The 19,966-nt window shown below is 43.8% G+C and overlaps 1 protein-coding gene across 4 annotated transcripts in view; it reads left to right on the forward strand.

Annotated features, from left to right (window-relative positions):
* LOC126167666 (huntingtin-interacting protein 1) overlaps nt 1-19,966 on the forward strand; it is a 537,667-nt gene that overhangs the window by 45,424 nt on the left and 472,277 nt on the right. The window contains exon 1 of one of the 4 annotated variants that reach the window (XR_007535453.1): nt 630-727. The exons of the other annotated variants lie outside the window; for them this stretch is intronic. The gene's annotated coding sequence lies outside the window, so the exon portion shown is untranslated. Of the gene's footprint in view, nt 1-629; nt 728-19,966 lie in introns of those variants that run through there. 4 annotated transcript variants of the gene reach the window in all.

A 19,966-nucleotide genomic window follows, 5' to 3' on the forward strand; every position in this document is an offset into this window, starting at 1 on the left:
CATATAGGGCCGTAAAAGAACGTAACGTAACATTTACTAGGATGGGGTTAAAAAACTCATAGCATGTGACAAATTGTAACGGACGAGCGTGGAAAACTTCCCCTGATAGCTCTCTTTTGTGTCTGCATCTACATCATACTTCAAAACACCTAACGGTGTATGGCGGAAGGTACTTCTTACATCACGGATTCCCCCTCCCCATCCTTCTCCACTTACGAATGGTGCTTGGGAAGAATAATTGTACACGAAACCGTGATGAAACGCGCCGCTCGTCATTGGATCATATCTAAGCCACTTCTTTCTGTGATTGGTTACATAGCTCTCGTACCACTTTAGTTTCCATCACTACTGTATCGCTTAGTGAGATGTGTGGCACTTGTTTAACCATATTCACAAATTACACACAAAATAGTCTTGCTAGAGATAGCAGCAGCAGAGCGTACATACCGCGCTGGTGACTGCCGGCTACAGTATCGGCACGGACTGCGGCGCAGAACGCACTGCCGGAGATGGGACGGCCGTAGGTGTGGGCTATTGGCCATCGCTAACTGCGTTATCGGACGCGCGGCGGTGCCCTTATCTGATTAGCGACGTGGTGGTGAAGCCGTAGGACCCAGCAGGCCAGTCGCTCAGCCGTGGTCGTCCCTCCGTAGAGTCTGTTTCACGCTCCGCCGATTCATCCGTCATCACCATGCCGCTGATGACGGACAAGCAATACCATCAATATGTGAGTACACTGTGCCCTTCGTTTCTGCTCGAACCGAACCTTCGCTTACGCTCCGAGCGAAACCCTTGCGCGCTGCTGCTGCTTCTGCCACCAAACTTCAGTGCGCTCGCCTGTCCCTCAAGAGTATTGTACCCATCAGAACGCTACGAAACTGAGAGCGTTGAAAAGTAAGATACGACCTGCCGCTAGCATTTCAGGATATTCACAAGTTTCGAAGATTCGGATCACCCGTTTCCCGTACTAAATTACTTCCACTTCGACTACCACTCATGTCCTCAGTCGATCCACTTCTACAAAATATCAAGGAAACTACAATTTATTCGTTTCCTCATATTCGCATCCCAGCATCGATGTTTTTTCTAGAGCTCAGAATCATTTTATTGGCCATTGACACCTTAATTTAGTCTTAACATTCATTCTTGCCTCTTTCAGCCTGTGATCATTTTCATTCTCAGCTGTAGTATCCAATGTCAACAAATTTGTAATGATTAGAGTTGCATCGTTACGTTATAAATGATTTAGCTATCTACTTGTACATCGATGATGTGTGTGCCATCACATTGACCAGTCCGACCACGCAGTAGTAAAACTTGCTTTTACGTGGTAGTTATGTGCAAGAAAATTCAGTGTGGGAGGAACAAATTCCTGTTCCCACGTAATAAGAATCGATTTTGCGTATGATACACCCGTAATCGATGTTACACCTAGGTCTTAGTAATTACAACATTTTGTATGTTACAATGTTTTACTCTTTAAAATTTTATTGGTCTCTTGATGTTGGATAGCTGCGTTTGAAAATGATCATGGGTCGAAACTGTTTAGTAATGCAAAATAAATGTAAAAGTTAAATTTGTTCCAAGTAATTAAACACCTTACGGCGGACTATTTTGTGGTGGGTGGTGGAAACTGAGTCTTGTCGTCGGAAGATGGTGGATTCTCACACTATTGAGCACTTACAGAATTAGTCATCAAAGGACTCGATTGATATATTCAGTCTGTTCCTTCAGCTATAATCCCTGCTTCAAAATATTTGAAAAAGTTTAATGACCCAGCGTTTCAGTAGTTAACTGCAAGTCGTCGTCCTGGTGTATTTATTTGCCAATTTATACGTTTAATGAATGTACTCTGTAACTCTAATAACAGCAAATAACTTTCTTGTATCTATTCTCATATTGTAAATGTTCGTCTCCTTAATGAAAGCTGGCCGTTGTGGCCGAGTGGTTCTAGGCGCTTCAGTCCGGAACAGAGCTGCTACTACGGTCGCAGGTTCGAATCCTGCCTCGGGCATGGCTGTGTGTGGTGTCCTTAGGTTAGTTAGGTTTAAGTAGCTCTAAGTCTGGGGGACTGATGAGCTCGGAAGTTAAGTCCCATAGTGCTCAGAGCCATTTGAACCATCTGAACTTGCCCAATATTTCAAAGTTATCTTTCCATTTTCTCTTGAGTTTGTCCACGACCATGGAACCTAGGAAACGACTAACAGCAGTAGTAGTTCTTCTGTACATGGGATTAGTTGTTGTTCTGACGTGCTTCGGCTAAAAAGTTGATTGTATTTATACATTTTACTTTGACTAGTGCATGCTAACTTACTGTAAGCTTTTGAATTTTACTGCACTTGCAGTGTGAACTGACTTGGGAGTTCCGTAAAAATGAGAAGTAGCGGAGCAGCAGCACTTACATTGCATCCAGAGACGGCTTGGGTTAGTGTTAAATTCCTGGTAGTTGAGACGAACATTGATTAAAGATGGATAGGAACTACACCTGTTGTGTACGGATGCGAGGGAAATCAACCACTGTCTGTAAACTGTTGGAAGCTGTGTTGGCTACGTCGACGGGCCTCAGGCTGCTGTCCAGGGCTGCGGTGGAATTCCTGAGACGAATCCTCAGCATCTCTGGCACGTGTAGAGTAGCCTGTATGGTCCCTGATATTAGCTTGACGGTGAACAGAGAACAGTAGTGGCGACGCGAATCTGGGCGGAAGACGGAAGTGGATGTCCACACGGCTCTCCCTTTACGACTTAACGGGCTTGAGGTATCGCCCGCTGCTTAAAGTACATATGAGCCAGTACGGAGTGCCTCGTTAGTTGGGAGCCGATGAAGGTCCGAACAAGCTCGGAGGGTGAGTTTGCTCATTACTGGGAGCTCCAGCGTTATGTCGGTAACGGAAGCCATTGGGGGAACGAAGGCCAATCTCCACCTCGTTCTTACCTGGGGGCTCTCGTTACAGATGAGTACGGGGTCCCGGGTTCGATTCCCGGCGGGGTCAGGGATTTTCACCTGCCTCGAGATGACTGGGTGTTTGTGTTGTCCTCATCGTTTCATCACCATTCTTGAATGGGGCGAGATTGGACTGAGCAATGGTTGGGTATTTGTACGGGAGACTAGATAAGGTACACACAATAACCGGTGTGCCCATAGAGACGATACGTCACCTTAAAAGTTGGCGTTTCGATACATGGCAAGGTGAATGGGATGTAAGTGATAAGGTACGTAGACTGCACGACTTCCTCCCTGACATAAGGGAGCGGTTGAGAATGAGACATATCGATCCCAGCCGCGGTATGGTACATTTCTTAACCGGGCACGGACCTTATCCCACGCTCTTAAACCGCGTGAGTCTGAGGCAGACACCTACATGCACATGCGGGGAAGAAGGTTCCACAGAACACACTGTCTTTTTCTGCGGGCAATACGCGAACAATAGACATACACTACACTTAGATTACACAGATACAGACATAGATATGTACACAGCAATAAGAGACGAAGAACAATGGGCACAATTAAACGCACTGACAAACAGTATTTCAAAAACAACACATGAAGAATATATACGGACACATCAGAAATGCTTATGTGCAGCGTAACAGAAATCTCCAGAGGATGGACAGCGATACCCACAGTGACAGCGAAAATAGTGACAATGAGGAGGAACAGGAGGAGGAAGCTGAGATATGACAGTAAATAAGCAAATTGCTGGAAATCTAGCCAAGAAAACACCAAATGCTGTACATGGATGCGCACCTAATGTAGTTAATACATAGGATTAGTAACAAATAGGATAAACATTATTTTTCTACTAATAACCATTTGTGTGTGTGTGTGTGTGTGTGTGTGTGTGTGTGTGTGTGTGTGTGTGTGTGTGTGACTCGCGGTCAACGGCTCGATGAAACCATTCCGAGGTATTCACCGTCAGTCACACAGTCACACTCGGTGATGGTACTAACATACTAACAAATCTCTCATCTATCCTACCTTCCTTTTATATTCTTCTTAAAAACAACAAAATTTTATTTATATTTCAACCTCAAATTATTATTTTTAATCATTCTTTGTAAATGTTATAGATAAAACAAAGGAAAGAAAACTGTAAAAAGATGAAAAACGAAAATTGTAAGATGTACGACCTGTTTTAAACATCAGGTAACAGGTCTATAATTTGGCAATAAATAAATAAAAATAAATAAAAATTTGTACTGGCGCTGATAACCACGCAGTTGAACGCTCCACAAACCAATCATCATCATCTAGTTACAGATGTGGCAGCGGTTCATCGCACTGGGTGCACCCTGCTGCAAATCATGGCTCATGTAGGCACGAATGACTCATGTCGCCTGACTCTACAAGCCAGTCTGTTCCTACAGGCAGCTGGCAGTCTTCACGTAGAAATCTAGCCTTGCGTGCGTATTCGAAGCGGAGCTAGCTAGAATTTTGTAACGTCGTCACCAGATCCGATAACGGTCCTCTGGTTTGGAACCGAGTGGAAGCCTTAAATCAAAGGCAGAGACGGTTCTGTGACGATTTTGGACGCGGATCTCTCGAAATCTGCTTCGGGTGAATAATTGTATCATCCCCTTCAAAGGTCGCACCTTACTCACAGGAAGCGAATATTAAGATGACTTGCACGTGTGAAGTTGTTTTTATATATACAAGGTGTACAACTTTGCTTCCGCCGTTTGCCGATAGGTGGCGACAACGGTAAGTAGCGGTCGAAAGAAACAGATCGCAGACTTCACGCAGCTAGCTTGGACCTCGGTCAATATAACCTCATTCAAACATTAGTCGATTTGTGTCTGCATCATAAGGTTGTTCTTGATAGAAAATGTCAGTTTACGAGCCTAATTCTCGTCCTTTGCGGGGGTGTTACTGTTTTGTTTCAATATGAAGCAAACAGCGGCTGAGTCTCATCGAATGCTCTCAAGTACGTATGGTAAGGACTATTAGTGAAAGAACGTGTCGTGAGTGGTTTCAGCGCTGCAAGAACGGTGATTTTAACGTCGCAGCCCGACATAGTGGTGAAACAGAGAATGTTTTCGAAGATGCAGAATTTGGAGACATTGCTGAGTGAAGACGCGCGTCAGACTCAAGAATTGGCTCGATTGGTGGGAGTGACACAGCAAGCCATTTCAAAATGTCTCGAGGCTATGGGCATGATTCAGAAAAAAAGGAACTTGGGTCCCGTGTGAGCTGAAACCAAGAGACGTTGAACGGCGTTTGTGTGTTTGTGAGCAGTTGGTTCAGAGGCAAAAATAGGATTTCTGCATCGCATTGTGACCGGGGGCGAAAAATAGGTTCGTTACGATAGGGGATATCCCGGCCATGCTTCCACGTCGACGGCCAAACCGAATGTTCACAGCCCAAAGATCATGCTCTGCATTTGGTGGGACCAGCTCAGACCCCGGGATAGGTGGGTGGGGTAGACTATTCACGTTAGTCTGTAGACTCTGTGAGGCTGGAGACATAACATCAGACTTTTTGAAAAATATCATTTACACAATCCCGAATATATCAAGGGCAGATGAGTGCGAGAATTATCGCAAAATCACCTCAACGTCTCATCGTCAAAGTTCATGCCTAGAATAGTATAAAACTTCGGACAAGTAAAAGCACCAGTGACAGTTTTGGCATTGTGCGGGATAATGGAAGCAGTACTTAAATAAAATGAAGATACCTTGTTGGTTTTGTCTCTCCAGAAAAAGTATTCGACAATGTAAAATTCTGAAAGATTTCCAAAATTCTGAGAAAATTAGGAATAAGCTTCAGCGAAAGACGTGTAATATGGGATGTGTACAAGAACCAACGAGGAACAAGGAGAATGAAAGAGCAGGAGCCAAGTAATCGGACAGGGACGAAGTATTTCGCTGCCTACTGTTCAGTCTCTGTATCGAAGAAGCAATGACGGAAATAAAGGGTGATTCGAGAGTGGGATTAAAATTTTGGGTGAAAGTGTACCAGCGCTAAAATTCCCTGGTTATATCGCTATCCTCAGTGAAAGTTAACCAGAATTACAGGACCTGTTGAAAGGAATTAAGTCTAATGAATATACATTATGGATCAAAAGTAAACCGAAGAAAGACGAAAGTAATGAGATGTAGCAGAAACGAGATTAGCAATAAATTTAGCATCAAAATTGGTTACCACGAAGCAGACGAAGTGTTGGAGCTCTGCTACCTTGGAAGTAAATATAACAAATGATTGACGAATCGAAGACTAGCATCGGCAAGGCGGGCATTTCTGTGCAGAAGCGGCCGACTAGCATTAACATGGGTCTTAATTTGAAGAACGTATTTCTGAGAATGTACTTTTGCAGCACTGAATGGCATGGTAGTGGACCTGTGACTTTGGAAAAAGCGGCAATGAAAGGAATCGGAGATTGAGATGTGTGTCCTGCTGTAGTAATGTGTTGAAAATTAGATGGACTGATACGGAATACGAATTGCAAAAAATTCAAACTAAATGTCAATGAGAAAACTAATAGCAAGATTTTTTCCCTCGTAAGGCTATTCTATTGGTGTCCACTGTGGGCGGTGATGTGCTCGGTTTCTATTGTGACGAAAGAATGACAGCTGGTAGCTGATAGTGTTCTCGACGCACGTAAAATCGTCAGGCGTGAACCACGTACACAGGAGTGGTTATTCAAACGTCTATGCTAAGCACATAATGTTAATAGAGTAAGATTTCCCGTGGACGAGTGACAGACTACCTCGTAAGTTGGCGAAAAGTAACTCCAAATCTCGTGCAGGGGCCACATCCCTCACTGTCAACTGATTTGCCGCCACATAAGCGCAGTACTGAGGGTCATTTGTTTGTAACACCGATCTTTCGTCCGTCATTTGGGCTTTCGGAACCAGAGCCGTTCTTCTACGTCGTTGTCTTTGAGGGCGAGCGGACCCCATTCCAGTCTATTCCAAGGAAGATTCATGGAAAGTGTTGGGAATCGAACCTAGCTTCTCGGTGCGGCGGTCGGTTTTGCTAACAGCTCATATACGACGGTGTCTACCAACTACATGTAGTAGCCAAGATAGGCCATTCGGTACTGACCGTCCGCCGCTTCATCCTTTGTTTGCTCATGGAGTCATTCGGCTGGATTATGAAGGGACATGGCGTCGTAATACGGCTCTCAGTGCCGTTGTCAGCCCAGACCTTGGAGACGCATCATCTCGCTCAAGTAGTCTTTTAGTTGCCATCTTGAGGCAGAATCTTCACACCAATGAAAATTCCCTGGCAGTACCGGGATTTGACCCTGGTCCTCCGCATAGCAGATTGTCTTGGGATTTATTAATTTCGATGTAGCAGAGTAAAGGTAAGAAAATCGGCTTTCTAATTTAGGGGCGAAAGAGCTTCCTGCTGATTGTCCCATAACTTCGACGATCAGCGAATACAAAGTGCCCGCTCGTATTTTATGTATTCATACTGACGTCGGGTAAAGGTGCATGTAGCCTGAGATAGCTAGGAGAGATAATGTAGGTAGATAAACAGCAGGAAAATGTGAGGTGATTGCAATTTCCGATAACATTAAAAAGACACTGTCCGTTGGATTTATGGCTGGCGCAGAAGCGTCATCTCTGGAGGTAAAGTGTTCGCGCGCGCGCGCGCGCGCTTGTGTGTGTGTGTGTGTGTGTGTGTGTGTGTGTGTGTGTGTGTGTGTGTGTGTGTGTGTGTGATCTTCAGACGAGGTATAGGTTTAACAAGGAAATTTTAGATAATTTTGACGTCCTTCGCCGTCTGATTTGTCGTTTTACTGCGCCGAGCATAGAGTGCGGATATGCATCTTTAAAGTGTCTGAAAAGAGCCATAAAGAATTTATGAAAACTAATGCGTGTGAAGCTTCAAAGCTACTGAATGAAGGGGGCAGAGGGACCATTCTACATTTGAGTAACAGGAAAGTACCCACTTTGTTGGCGTATGTAGCTATCATCTTAATTTAGCTTGCCGATCAAAATGGTACAGTGGTAGCGTGAGTTGGCACTCGGCGGTACTCATCTCAACGTCTTTTTCTTTTTCTGTTGAAAAGAATGTAGCGGGTTATAATATCTAGGATTCACTTTGGGAAATTGAGAACACTTTGATTAGTAGCAATTCTTATGCTAAATTTCCAGCAGCTGTTTCGGTGCACAGTGCTGCAATGCTACCCCTTGCTCCTTGGTGGTCACAGCTACTCCACATATGCCGGTAAATCACCACCTTTCCCCCTCGTCTTTCGTAAACTAATTCTATCCGGATCTGATACTTTTTATGTGAGTGCTGCACTGATATTCGAAAGAGGGTGGTTGTTGACTGGTAAAAAGATAGAAGATATGAAACAGACGTGAATAGAAAAGTTCGTTTTTACGTCTCGGTTGCATGATAATTGGCTGATAACAAATTTTGATCGTGCAGCTGTGACAAAAAAACTACGTTCTAATAACACCTCAGTGTTCACAACTGATACGCGATGAAAATATTGCGGGTAAAAGTAAAGTCTTAAGTTATATAGCAGAGGAATTCTGATATATCAGAGGGATACTAGTGAGAGATAACCGATAGAGGGGTAGGTGATGGAAAGGAAGATATGAGTCAGTTTCTGGTATGAAGTGGCCAAAAAGTAAACCTTTGTTCAAATTAAATGATTAAAATTAACTGCAGAAGCAGAAAACCATTGCCATTTTATGTTTTCTGAGATTCCTTTGTTGCGTCTATTTTGTCATTTTGTTGGAGATGTGGTTAGCCTACGCGCTATGTTTGGCCTCTTAGGAATTCACACACATTTGAACATTTACTTGCATTTGACTTGCCACATCCCTAAGATTAAGATGCTGGTGCTGATCATCATGATGGTAAAACTATCTTAAGTTTGACAAACAATTACATTCGTACATGATGTCTTGTGTATAAGTTAATAAACTGTTCTTGAACCGTTGTTTGCGTTCCTTCACTAGAGGCCAGTAAATGTTTAAGAGTTTCTGTTTTATAACTCGAGACTGATCACTTCCACCTACAATATTTCACCGATCATCGGTTGTCAAAATTCAGGTATTACTAGAATGTCATAGTTCTGTAAATGATTTCTCCTTTTTTATTATTTAAAGAGGTGCTTTTTAGAATTGAAGATGGCCCGTATATTCAATGGAAACTAATCATCAATTATTTCTATAGCGCAGTTGAAACTCTAAAATAAACTTCTGTTATACGAGTGTACAGTTTCGGCATCTCTCGCAACAACATGGTTACATTTAGAATTTGTTTCGAGTTTCCGTATTTTGCAGGGCCCCTTTAGAACGCCTCGGCGTGAAGAAAACTGCCGTTTATTAAGAGTGTATAGTGTCGACAAGGGCCGCTTGTGTTGGCAACACAGAGGGGGTCATTCTCCTACCAGGCTACAGATAACAGCGCAAAATACTCTGAGGACTAGCAGGGTGATCCGCTTAACGTAAACATCCGCCCCTGCAATCAACACTTTCTTTCTTAAGGATCATAATAAAAGCAATTGGCAATAAATTTTTAAATTACTAAATAACGGGAGAGCTTGTTAACTACGTGCCTATCAGAGCTTTATTGTAATCGTACAATTTTACAGACGCTTACAATAAAATGACCGCCCTTACCTACAGTGTGCAGAGACTAGGATCTCGAGCAGGAAATTAGATGAGGCAAGGAATCAGCATATGTGCTCTGTTACGCTTGATCTAGCATGAATGTAGCTAACTACACTTAGCTGAATAACAATAATCAATTACTAGGAAACTTTTCAGTACACCATATAATTTCGACATAAATTGAATACGTATCGAGTGACTCCTCTAAAAATAACAATGTTAGAGAGCTGTTTGGTTAATGGATAAAATTCCGTCAGCTGTCTGTTTTCCATTACGTTTGTCTGTGTGTGTTTCAGATCTAAAACTCTATCTTCAGAGTTCACAACTGATGTTGTAAACCCTGAAGAGCAATCTGTCGCTTTGAAATACTTAACGACAAATAAAAAAGTGGAATACAGGCGGTGTGAAAACATTGCAGTTTCATAAAAAAGCAGAGGTTTCGTAATAATTAGTAAAGAACTAAAGTAATAATGCTAGTGTCTTTCCATATTTTTAGCTGTATGTAATTATCAAAACTTAGTTTTTCACTAGAATAGCATATTGTTGCCTATACTTACGTCCATTTGTTTCTGTCAATAAAATATGTTGTTCACGAGTTGCGCATCTGCTCAGATACAAAAATGTTTATTTTTCTTTGACATAAATTCGTTTCTTCTACTACGTGGAGACTAGTGTAGGAAACTAACAATCATTTTGAAATGTCAGTTTAAGACATTAGTAAAAACTTGAGACGTTCTCTTTCATATATTAATGTGGACGATGTTTCGCTTCCAGTTTTGCCAAAACTCCCTCGTCGATTAATTGCTATCCCCAAAAGTTACCAACAGCAAAGTGTATAGACTGTAATATTTCTGAAGAGGGCTATGCGAGATGTTAGCGCATTAAAAACATTGATATAATGGCAAAGGTAGCTCCTGTGCAGCATTTTTATTATTAACTTTGACTGAAGATTCAGAATGTGTTTACAGTTTGCAGCGGAGTGTGCGCTGATTTGAAACTTCCTAACAGATGAAAAGTGTGTGCCGGAGCGGGACTGAACCTGGGACCTTTGCCTTTCGGGAGCAAGTGCTGTACCGTCTGAGCTATGCTAGCGCGAATCACGACCTACCCTCGAAACTTGACATCCGCTAGTACCTCATATTCATTGCAAATAAAGTGATAGGCTTGAAGATACAAAGCTCGCTGAAGTTACTTTTTGCCTGTAGTGTCATTACGCTGTCGGCATAATTATCATACATTGGACACCAAAGACTCAAACATGTTTTGTTTTAGTGCAGTGGTAATAAATCGGGTCGCTACTAGGCGTTTCAGCGTTCGTGGTGGGCGTTAGGCTGTAGAGGTTCGAAAATAATTTTCATTAAGTTTTTCTAAATTTTGACCAAGTACTTGGTAAATAATTATTATTTTATGCTTTAACTTGACGTTACTGTCCTTTATAAATTTTATAAAGTAAAGTTACTCCCGACTTTATAGATCACCATACTGTGGAACCGATGGGCGGCTAGAAAATCTTGCTACTGATGGAGATACTAAAGTGGGCGGAAGGGGAAAAAGGTTGACTACTCCTGTTGTAGAGCCTGCCTTTACGAAACTTCGAGACTAGCATTTCCTCACTGGAACTGCGTCAGACGATTACATCGATAATCACTCCTTTCTTTGTCAAAGTGTCTGCGCTTTCAGCTACTGTTTCGAATTATTCGTGAAAATGTCTGTTATTTATGTAGTGACTAATAGGAACGATTTAACTGATAACTTTGTAGATTTCGGCAGAACCTCTAAAAGCTTGGTCAGGTAGTGATGATTCGTATGACTAGATTTTTAGCTAGCACAGGAAATCAGAGATCTCCTATTATGACAGATACGAGGTACTGTATCAAATCGAGAAAATATTAGTGGCTTATGCCGTGCTGAAAATCTGCCTGGAACTGGGGTCAGCGGCGCAATTCGCGGTGGCGCAGATTGCTCTGCTCTCTTCGCTCCGGGCTGATGAATTGAGCTGCGCTGGAGAGGACGCACTTTTTGTCACTGTAAGGGCGCTGCCTTCCAGGGCTTTCATTTGTGCTGAGCAGACGGAACAAAAAGCGGAAAGTGGTGTCATGTTCGTCAGACGTAATTGGAAGTCTCGTCTCTTCTTGCTTAGTGCTGAAATCCAGGATTCGTACTTCTGAAAGGAGAGTCAAAATTGTATTCCAACTGTTCACATTTCAATTTTTTCTGCATCTGACGTACACTGAGGTGACAAAAGTCGTGGTATAGCTATATGCGCATATACAGATGATGGTAGTTTAGCGTACACAAGGTACAAAAGGGCATTGCAGTTGTTGTTGTTGTGGTCTTCAGTCCTGAGACTGATTTGATGCAGTTCTACATGCTACTCTACCCTGTCCAAGCTGCTTCATCTCCCAGTACCTACATCAACCTACATCTTTCTTAATCTGCTTAGCGTATTCATCTCTTGGTCTCGCTCTACGATTTTTACCCTCCACGCTGCCTTCCAATACTAAAGTGGTGATCCCTTGATGCCTCAGAACATGTCCTACCAACCGATCCCTTCTTCTGGTCAAGTTGTGCCACAAACTTCTCTTTTCCCGAATCCTATTCAATACTTCCTCATTAGTTATGTGATCTACCCATCTAATCTTCAGAATTCTTCTGTAGCACCACATTTTGAAAACTTCTATTCTCTTCTTGTCCAAACTATTTATCGTCCACGTTTCACTTCGATACATGGCTACACTACATACAAATACTTTCAGAAATGACTTCCTGACACTTAAATCTATACTCGATGTTAACAAATCTCTCTTCTTGAGAAACGCTTTCCTTGCCATTGCCAGTCTACATTTTATATCCTCTCTACTTCGACCATCATCAGTTATTTTTCTCCCCAGATAAGAAAACTCCTTTACTACTTTAAGTGTCTCATTTCCTAATCTAATTCCCTCAGCATCACTCAACTTAATTCGACTACATTCCATTATCCTCATTTTGCTTTTGTTGATGTTCATCTTATATCCTCCTTTCAGGATACTGTCCGTTCCGTTCAACTGCTCTTCCATGTCCTTTGCTGCCTCTGACAGAGTTAGTGTCATCGGCGAAACTCAGTTTTTATTTCTTTTCCATCGATTTTAATACCTACTCCGAATTTTTCTTTTGTTTCTTTTACTGCTTGCTCAGTATACAGATTGAATAACATGGGGGATAGGCTACAACCCTGTCTCACTCCCTTCCCAACCACTGCTTCCCTTTCATGCCCCTTGACTCTTATAACTGCCATCTGGTTTCTGTACAAATTGTAAATAGCCTTTCGCTCCCTGTATTTTACCCCTGCCACCTTCAGAATTTGAAAGAGAGTATTCCAGTCAACATTGTCAAAAGCTTTCTCTAAGTCTAAAAATGCTAGAAACGTAGGTTTGCCTTTCCTTAATCTATCTTCTAAAATAAGTCGTAGGGTCAGTATTGCCTCACGTGTTCCAACATTTCTACGGAATCCAAACTGATCTTCCTCGAGGTCGGCTTCTACCAGTTTTTCCATTCGTCTGTAAAGAATTCGGTTTACTATTTTGTAGCCGTGGCTTATTAAACTGATAGTTCGGTAATTTTCACATCTGTCAACACATGCATTCTTTGGGATTGCTGTTATGGAGCTGTCATTTGTGCTCAGGTAATTCATGTGAAAAGATTTGCGACTTGATTGTCGCCGCACGCCGGTAATTATGACTTCTAACGCGGAATGGTAGTTGGAGCTGGCGCATGGGACATTGCAGTTCGTAATTCGTTAGGGAGTTCAATATTCCGAGATCCACAGTATCAAGAGTGCGAAGAATACAAAATTTCAAATATTACTTCTCGCCATGGACAAGGCAATGGCATGCGACCTTCATTTAACGACCGAGAGCTGCGGCGTTTGCGTAGAGTTGTCATTCCTTACAGACCAGCAACACTACCTGAAATAACCGCAGAAATCAATGTGGGACGTAAGACGGACGTATCCGTCAGGACAGTGAGTCGAGATTTGGCGTTAATGGGATATGGCAGCAGACGACTGACGATAGTGCCTTTGCCAACACCACGACGTCGCCTGCAGCGCCTCTTTGATTCGGGACCATATCTGTTCGAGCCTAGGCGACTGGAAAAAGTATCCTAGGCAAATAAGTAGCGTGTGGCGCGGACCCAACGAACCCGTGGACCCAAGTTGTCAACAAGGCACTGTGTAAGCTGGTGGTGGCCCCATAATGGTGTGGGGTGTGTTTACATGGAATGGACTGGGTCCTCTGGTCCAACTGAATAGACTATTGACTGGAAATGGGCATGTTCAGGTACTTGGAGACTATTTGCAGTCATTGATGGACTTCATGTTCCCAAACACCGATGGAATTTTTATGGGTGATAGTGCGTCACGTAAACGACCCACAATTGTTCGCGGTTGGTTTGAAGAACATTCTGGACAGTTGGAGCGAATGATTTGGCCATCCAGGTCGCTCGAGATGAATCCCATCAAACATTTATGGAACATAAGAGGTCAATTCGTGCACGAAATCCTGCATCGGCAACACTTCCCCAGTTATGGACGTCTATAGAAGCAGCACGGCTCAATTCTGCAGGGACTTCCAATGACTCGTTGAGACCATGCTAGGTAGAGTTGCTGAACTACGCCGGGCAGAAAGAGGACCGACATGGTATTAGGACGTACCCCATTACTTCTGTCACCCAAGTTAATCGCTTTGGCAGCGGCTACAATTGTTCGGTGTGAACCGCGGTGTTAACAACGGATTCGCATTCACTGCTGCGGTTCGAATCTGGTGCAACAGGAAGCGGGAAGAAAACAGGAGGAAACGTTTTCGGCAAGGTGAACTCTCTCCCCCAGGGTTTCGGAGGTTTTCAGGGAAACTTTGTGTATATTTCGGTGCAAGGGGCCCGTGGGCGTCTGTAATTTCTTACGCCATTTACCTTTTCATATGTAGTGCACTGATCTGCAGAGCAATGCAAATGTTGGCAGTAAGCACTGTCTGCAAAGTAAGATTTTCTTCGTTTTCCTATTACCTTGCGCCTAAGATTCAAGAGTACACTTGGCTATGCTAGCAAACTTTTTGTATCAAGATTGCTATGTACGTCTTAAATGTAGTCCTTCGAAATGACGGAAGTAGGTTGAAGCTTTTGACAAGTGTGGTGTTCGTTACTGACATGTGCGGCAAACACGAATTCGGTTTCGTGAGTTTTTGTACCATTCACCACATACCGGTAAAATTAGGAGTACAGTGTTTATCTAAGATTTATTCTCGTAACGTGAATGTGTGTGTATGTGTATGTGTGTGTGTGTGTGTGTGTGTGTGTGTGTGTATGTGTATGTGTGTGTGTGTATGTGTGTGTGTGTATGTGTGTGTGTGTGTATGTGTGTGTGTGTGTATGTGTGTGTGTGTGTATGTGTGTGTGTGTGTGTGTGTATGTGTGTGTGTGTATGTGTGTGTGTGTGTGTGTGTGTGTGTGTGTGTATGTGTTTATTTTAACCCAGATATGTCATGGTTGTTTTGTGAAGTATGAATGTATTTTTGTCAGTGGGATAACGAATCTTGATGTATACCGGGTGATTTTGCGATGTTACAAACTTTCAGGGATGATACAGGAAAATGTATCAATTTGAGGTAAGAGTCCCTGGTCCGGAAACAAGACTCAAAAGTTGACAGTGGTATACATGTGCCCGTACTATTGCTTCTAAGATGGTAAGGTAGGCAACTTTCAGACGTGGTAGTATGGACCAAAACATGAAAAATCTGTCCAGTAAATGTGGGTTCTAAAATGCATACCTTCACAGCTATGGGTACTTCTTCAGCAGAAGAGACGTTTGAGAGTAAAGAATATCAAGAAATGCTAATAACTATTAATTGTATGCATGTTGGACTCATGTTTACGCGACATTTTCTTGTTTCAGTCCATACTACCGCCTCTGGAAAGTATTCTACCGCACCCTCTTAGCAGCAACAGTACCATTGCAAGTATTCCACTGTCTGACGTGCCGGAACCTTATAACCTTCAACTCGGTAGTTTCTGGCCCGGAAACCCTTACCACAAATTGTTACATTTACTTGCTCCATCGTTCCTGAAAGTCTGTAGCATTATCACGGAATCACCCATTACATTGATTTCAGTCGAAACTTGTTGAAGAGCAATTGCAATGGTGGATATTGTAGTAAATAGTACAGGCGATGACAAATACACCGAAGAGCTAAAGAAACTGGTACACCTATGAATGCCGGCCGGAGTGGCCGAGCGGTTCTAGGCGCTACAGTCTGGAACCGCGCGACCGGTACTGTCCTGCCTCGGGCATGGATGTGTGTTAGGTTTAAGTAGTTCTAAGTCCTATAGTGCTCAGAGCCATTTTTGAACACCTGCGAATACCGCGTAGGGCCCTCGTGAGCACGCAGAAGTGCCGCAACACGACGTGATATGGACTCGGCTAGTGTCTGAAGTAGAGCTGGAGGAAACTGAGACAATGAATCCTGCTGGGCTGTCCATATATCCGTAATACTGCGAAGAAGTGGAGATCTCTTCTGAACAGCACATTGCAAGGCATCCCAGATATGCCCAATAATGTTCACGGCTGGGAAGTTTGGTGAGCAGCGCAAGTGTTCAAATTTAGAAGAGTATTCCTGGAACCATTCCGTAGCAATTCTGGACGTGTGGGGTGTTACATTGTCCTGCTGAAATTGCCTAAGCTCGTCCGAATGCGCAATGGATACGAATGGATGCAGCTGATCAGACAAGATGCTTACGTACGTGTCACCTGTCAGAGTCGTATCTAGAAATATAAGGGGTCCCATGCCACTCTAACTGCTCACTCCCCCACCTTTACAGGATCTCCACCAGCTTGAACAGTCCCCTGACGACATGCAGGGTCCATAGATTCATGAGTTTGTCTCCACACCCGTACACGTCCATCCGCTTGATACAATTTGAACAGACTCATCCGACCAGGCAGCTTGTTTCTAGTCATCAGCAGTCCAGTGTCGGTTGACGGGCGGAGGCGAGGCGTAAAGCTTCGTGTCGTGCAGTCATGAAGGTGCACGACTGGGTTTTCGGTTCTAGAAGCCAACATCGATGACGTTTCGTTGAACGATTCGCACGCTGATACTTGATTATGGCACAGCATTGCAACCTGCAGTAATTTGCGGAAGGGTTGCACTTTAGTCACGTTGAACGATTCTCTTCTCTTGCAGGATCTTTCTCCGGCCGCAGCGATGTCGGAGATTTTATGTTTTACCGGATTCCCGATATTCACGATACACTCGTGAAATAGTCGTACGGGAAAATCTCCACTTCATCGCTACCTCGGAGATAGTGTGTCCCATAGCTCGTGCGCAGACTATAAACACAACGTTCAAACTCGCTTAGACTTCCTGTGTGGATTGCAAGCTCTCGACCAGTGTTTTTCTCTGGACCCTTTGGTGCGGGGTATTCAAGATGCTGTTTTTGCTCTCGCCGCGTGTGGTCGTTCAGCGATGTTCGTGTGGACCCCGGGCCACATCGGCATTCCAGGAAAGGAACGTGTCGATCGGTTGGCCAAGCAGGCCACCACTTCGCCACCACTGGAGTTTGGTCTCGTGGAAAGAAACCTCCGGTCAGCCCTACATCGCAAGGTTCGCGATGTCTGGAGCTCTGACTGGTCTGTCTTGAACACGCCAAATAAGCTCCGCATGGTAAAGTCGTCCACGGCCGTATGGAACTCATTCTTGAGGAGCACGCGTAGGGACTCAGTTCTCTGCCGTCTCCGAATTGGACATACGCGGTTGACCTACAGCTATCTCCTTCGCCGTGAGAACCCGCCCAAGTGTCGCTGTGATGCAAGGCTGACAGTGGTCCATCTTCTGATGGACTGCCCCCTTTTAGCCCCCTTGCGGCAGTCCTTTAATTTACCAACTGCACTTCCTTTAATCTTAGGTGACGATGCCTCTCTAGCTGACTCAGTTTTACGTTTTATCCGTGCAGCTGGGTTTTATCCCTCACTCTAGTGTGGGCGCTCTCGCATGATTCCTCAGGCTACACCCACTCCAGCGACTTTAAATTGTGACGTGGATACCAAAATAGTGTCTTTTATGGTAACAAGTTGTCTTGGTACCTCTATCAATGCTTTCCAGCTGGAGGTTCTTCGTTTGTAGTTGAGCTGTTGACCTTATACCTGATCCATCGACCACTGTAGTCTGTTTTACTCTGGTCAACTATTTGCACTGCTCCTTTTACGTGTCCTCTATTTTGTGTTATTGCGGTGTTCATTTTAGCTCTGTACCCATTTGTGTTCCCTCCTTCTGGGTGCAGAGGTTACGCTTTTACTGTATAGGCATTTTACAAGTATGTCTGTTTGGAACAATTTTCTTTGGCACTTCAATGTATGAAGTAAATAAAAGCGTTGTATAAAATAAACCTCAATCGAAACAAGGCCCCCGGAGTAGACAACATTCCATTAGAACTACTGACAGCCTTGGGAGAGCCAGTCCTGACAAAAGTATACCATCTGGTGAGCAAGATGTATGAGACAGGCGAAATACCCTCAGACTTCAAGAAGAATATGATAATTCCAATCCCAAAGAAAGCAGGTGTTGACAGATGTGAAAATTACCGAACAATCAGTTTAATAAGCCACGGATGCAAAATACTAACGCGAATTCTTTACGGACGAATGGAAAAACTGGTAGAAGCCAACCTCGGAAGATCAGTTTGAATTCCGTAGAAATATTGGAACACGAGAGGCAATACTGACGTTACAACTTATCTTAGAAGAAAGATTAAGGAAAGGCAAACCTACGTTTCTAGCATTTGTAGACTTAGAGAAAGCTTTTGACAATGTTGACTGGAATACTCTCTTTCAAATTCTGAAGGTGGCAGGGGTAAAATACAGGGAGCGAAAGGCTATTTACAATTTGTACAGAAACCAGATGGCAGTTATAAGAGCCAAGGGGCATGAAAGGGAAGCAGTGGTTGGGAAGGGAGTGAGACAGGGTTGTAGCCTATCCCCCATGTTATTCAATCTGTATATTGAGCAAGCAGTAAAAGAAACAAAAGAAAAATTCGGAGTAGGTATTAAAATCGATGGAAAAGAAATAAAAACTTTGAGGTTCGTTGATGACATTGTAATTCTGTCAGAGACAGCAAAGGACTTGGAAGAGCAGTTGAACGGAATGGACGGTGTCTTGAAAGGAAGATTTAAGATGAACATCAACAAAAGCAAAACGAGGATAATAGAACGTAGTAGAGTTAAATCGGGGGATGCTGAGGGAATTAGATTAGGAAATGAGACGCTTGAAGTAGTAAATGAGTTTTGCTATTTGGGGAGCAAAATAACTGATCGTCGAAGTAGAGAGAATATAAAATGTAGACTGGCAATGGCAAGGGAAGCGTTTCTGAAGAAGAGGAATTTGTTAATGTCGAGTATCGATTTGTCAGGAAGTCGTTTCTGAAAGTATTTGTATGGAGTGTTGCCATGTGTGGAAGTGACACATGGAAGATGAATAGTTTGGACAAGAAGAGAATAGAAGCTTTCGAAATGTGGTGCTACAGAAGAATGCTGAAGATTAGAGGGGTAGATCACATAACTAATGAGGAGGTACTGAACGGAATTGGGGAGAAGAGAAGTTTGTGGCACAACTTGACCAGAAGAAGGGATCGGTTGGTAGGACATGTTCTGAGGCATCAAGGGATCACCAATTTAGTATTGGAGGGCAGCGTGGAGGGTAAAAATCATAGAGGGAGACCAAGAGATGAATACACTAAGCAGATTCAGAAGGATGTAGGTTGCAGTAGGTACTCGGAGATGAAGAAGCTTGCACAGGATAGAGTAGCATGGAGAGGTGCATCAAACCAGTCTCAGGACTGAATACCACAACAACAAAAAGAATCGTTTGAGGGCACTGTAGAATTATAGGGGACTGGCTCAGCATCCCAGTGAAGACGCGTCGCCTGGCGCGCTGCGTTGGCTGGACGGCTCGGCCGTGGCCTGTCCGTGGCGCGGCAGGAAGAGGGAAACCGGGCATCCTGTGTGCCCGCCCCGCCCCTCCCCACCCCACCGCTCTCACGCCCCCTCCCCCTCCATCTCCCCCCCACCCCCCTAAACGCACCGTCTGCTCCCGCGCTGTAGCCGCGGCGGTCCACGCGTTGCCAGGGACGGCTCTCCAGACATTCTGACTCACGTCGCGCGTACAGCCATCGCTGTTCCCGCGTACCACATCTCAAAATTCTTCGTACCGTATTATTGTTGTGGTCTTCAGTCCGAGCACAGCTTTGATGCAGCTAGTCTGCCTTGTGCAGGCCTTTTCACCTTTGCATAGCTACTGTTCTTCTTCCGTATCCGGCTGCACCAATTATATCTTCCCTTCCCAGTAATTAGCAACGTAGGTTG

The sequence above is a fragment of the Schistocerca cancellata genome, chromosome 1 (genome assembly GCF_023864275.1).
Source record: "Schistocerca cancellata isolate TAMUIC-IGC-003103 chromosome 1, iqSchCanc2.1, whole genome shotgun sequence".
In the NCBI taxonomy this organism is placed as follows: Eukaryota; Metazoa; Arthropoda; class Insecta; order Orthoptera; family Acrididae; genus Schistocerca; species Schistocerca cancellata.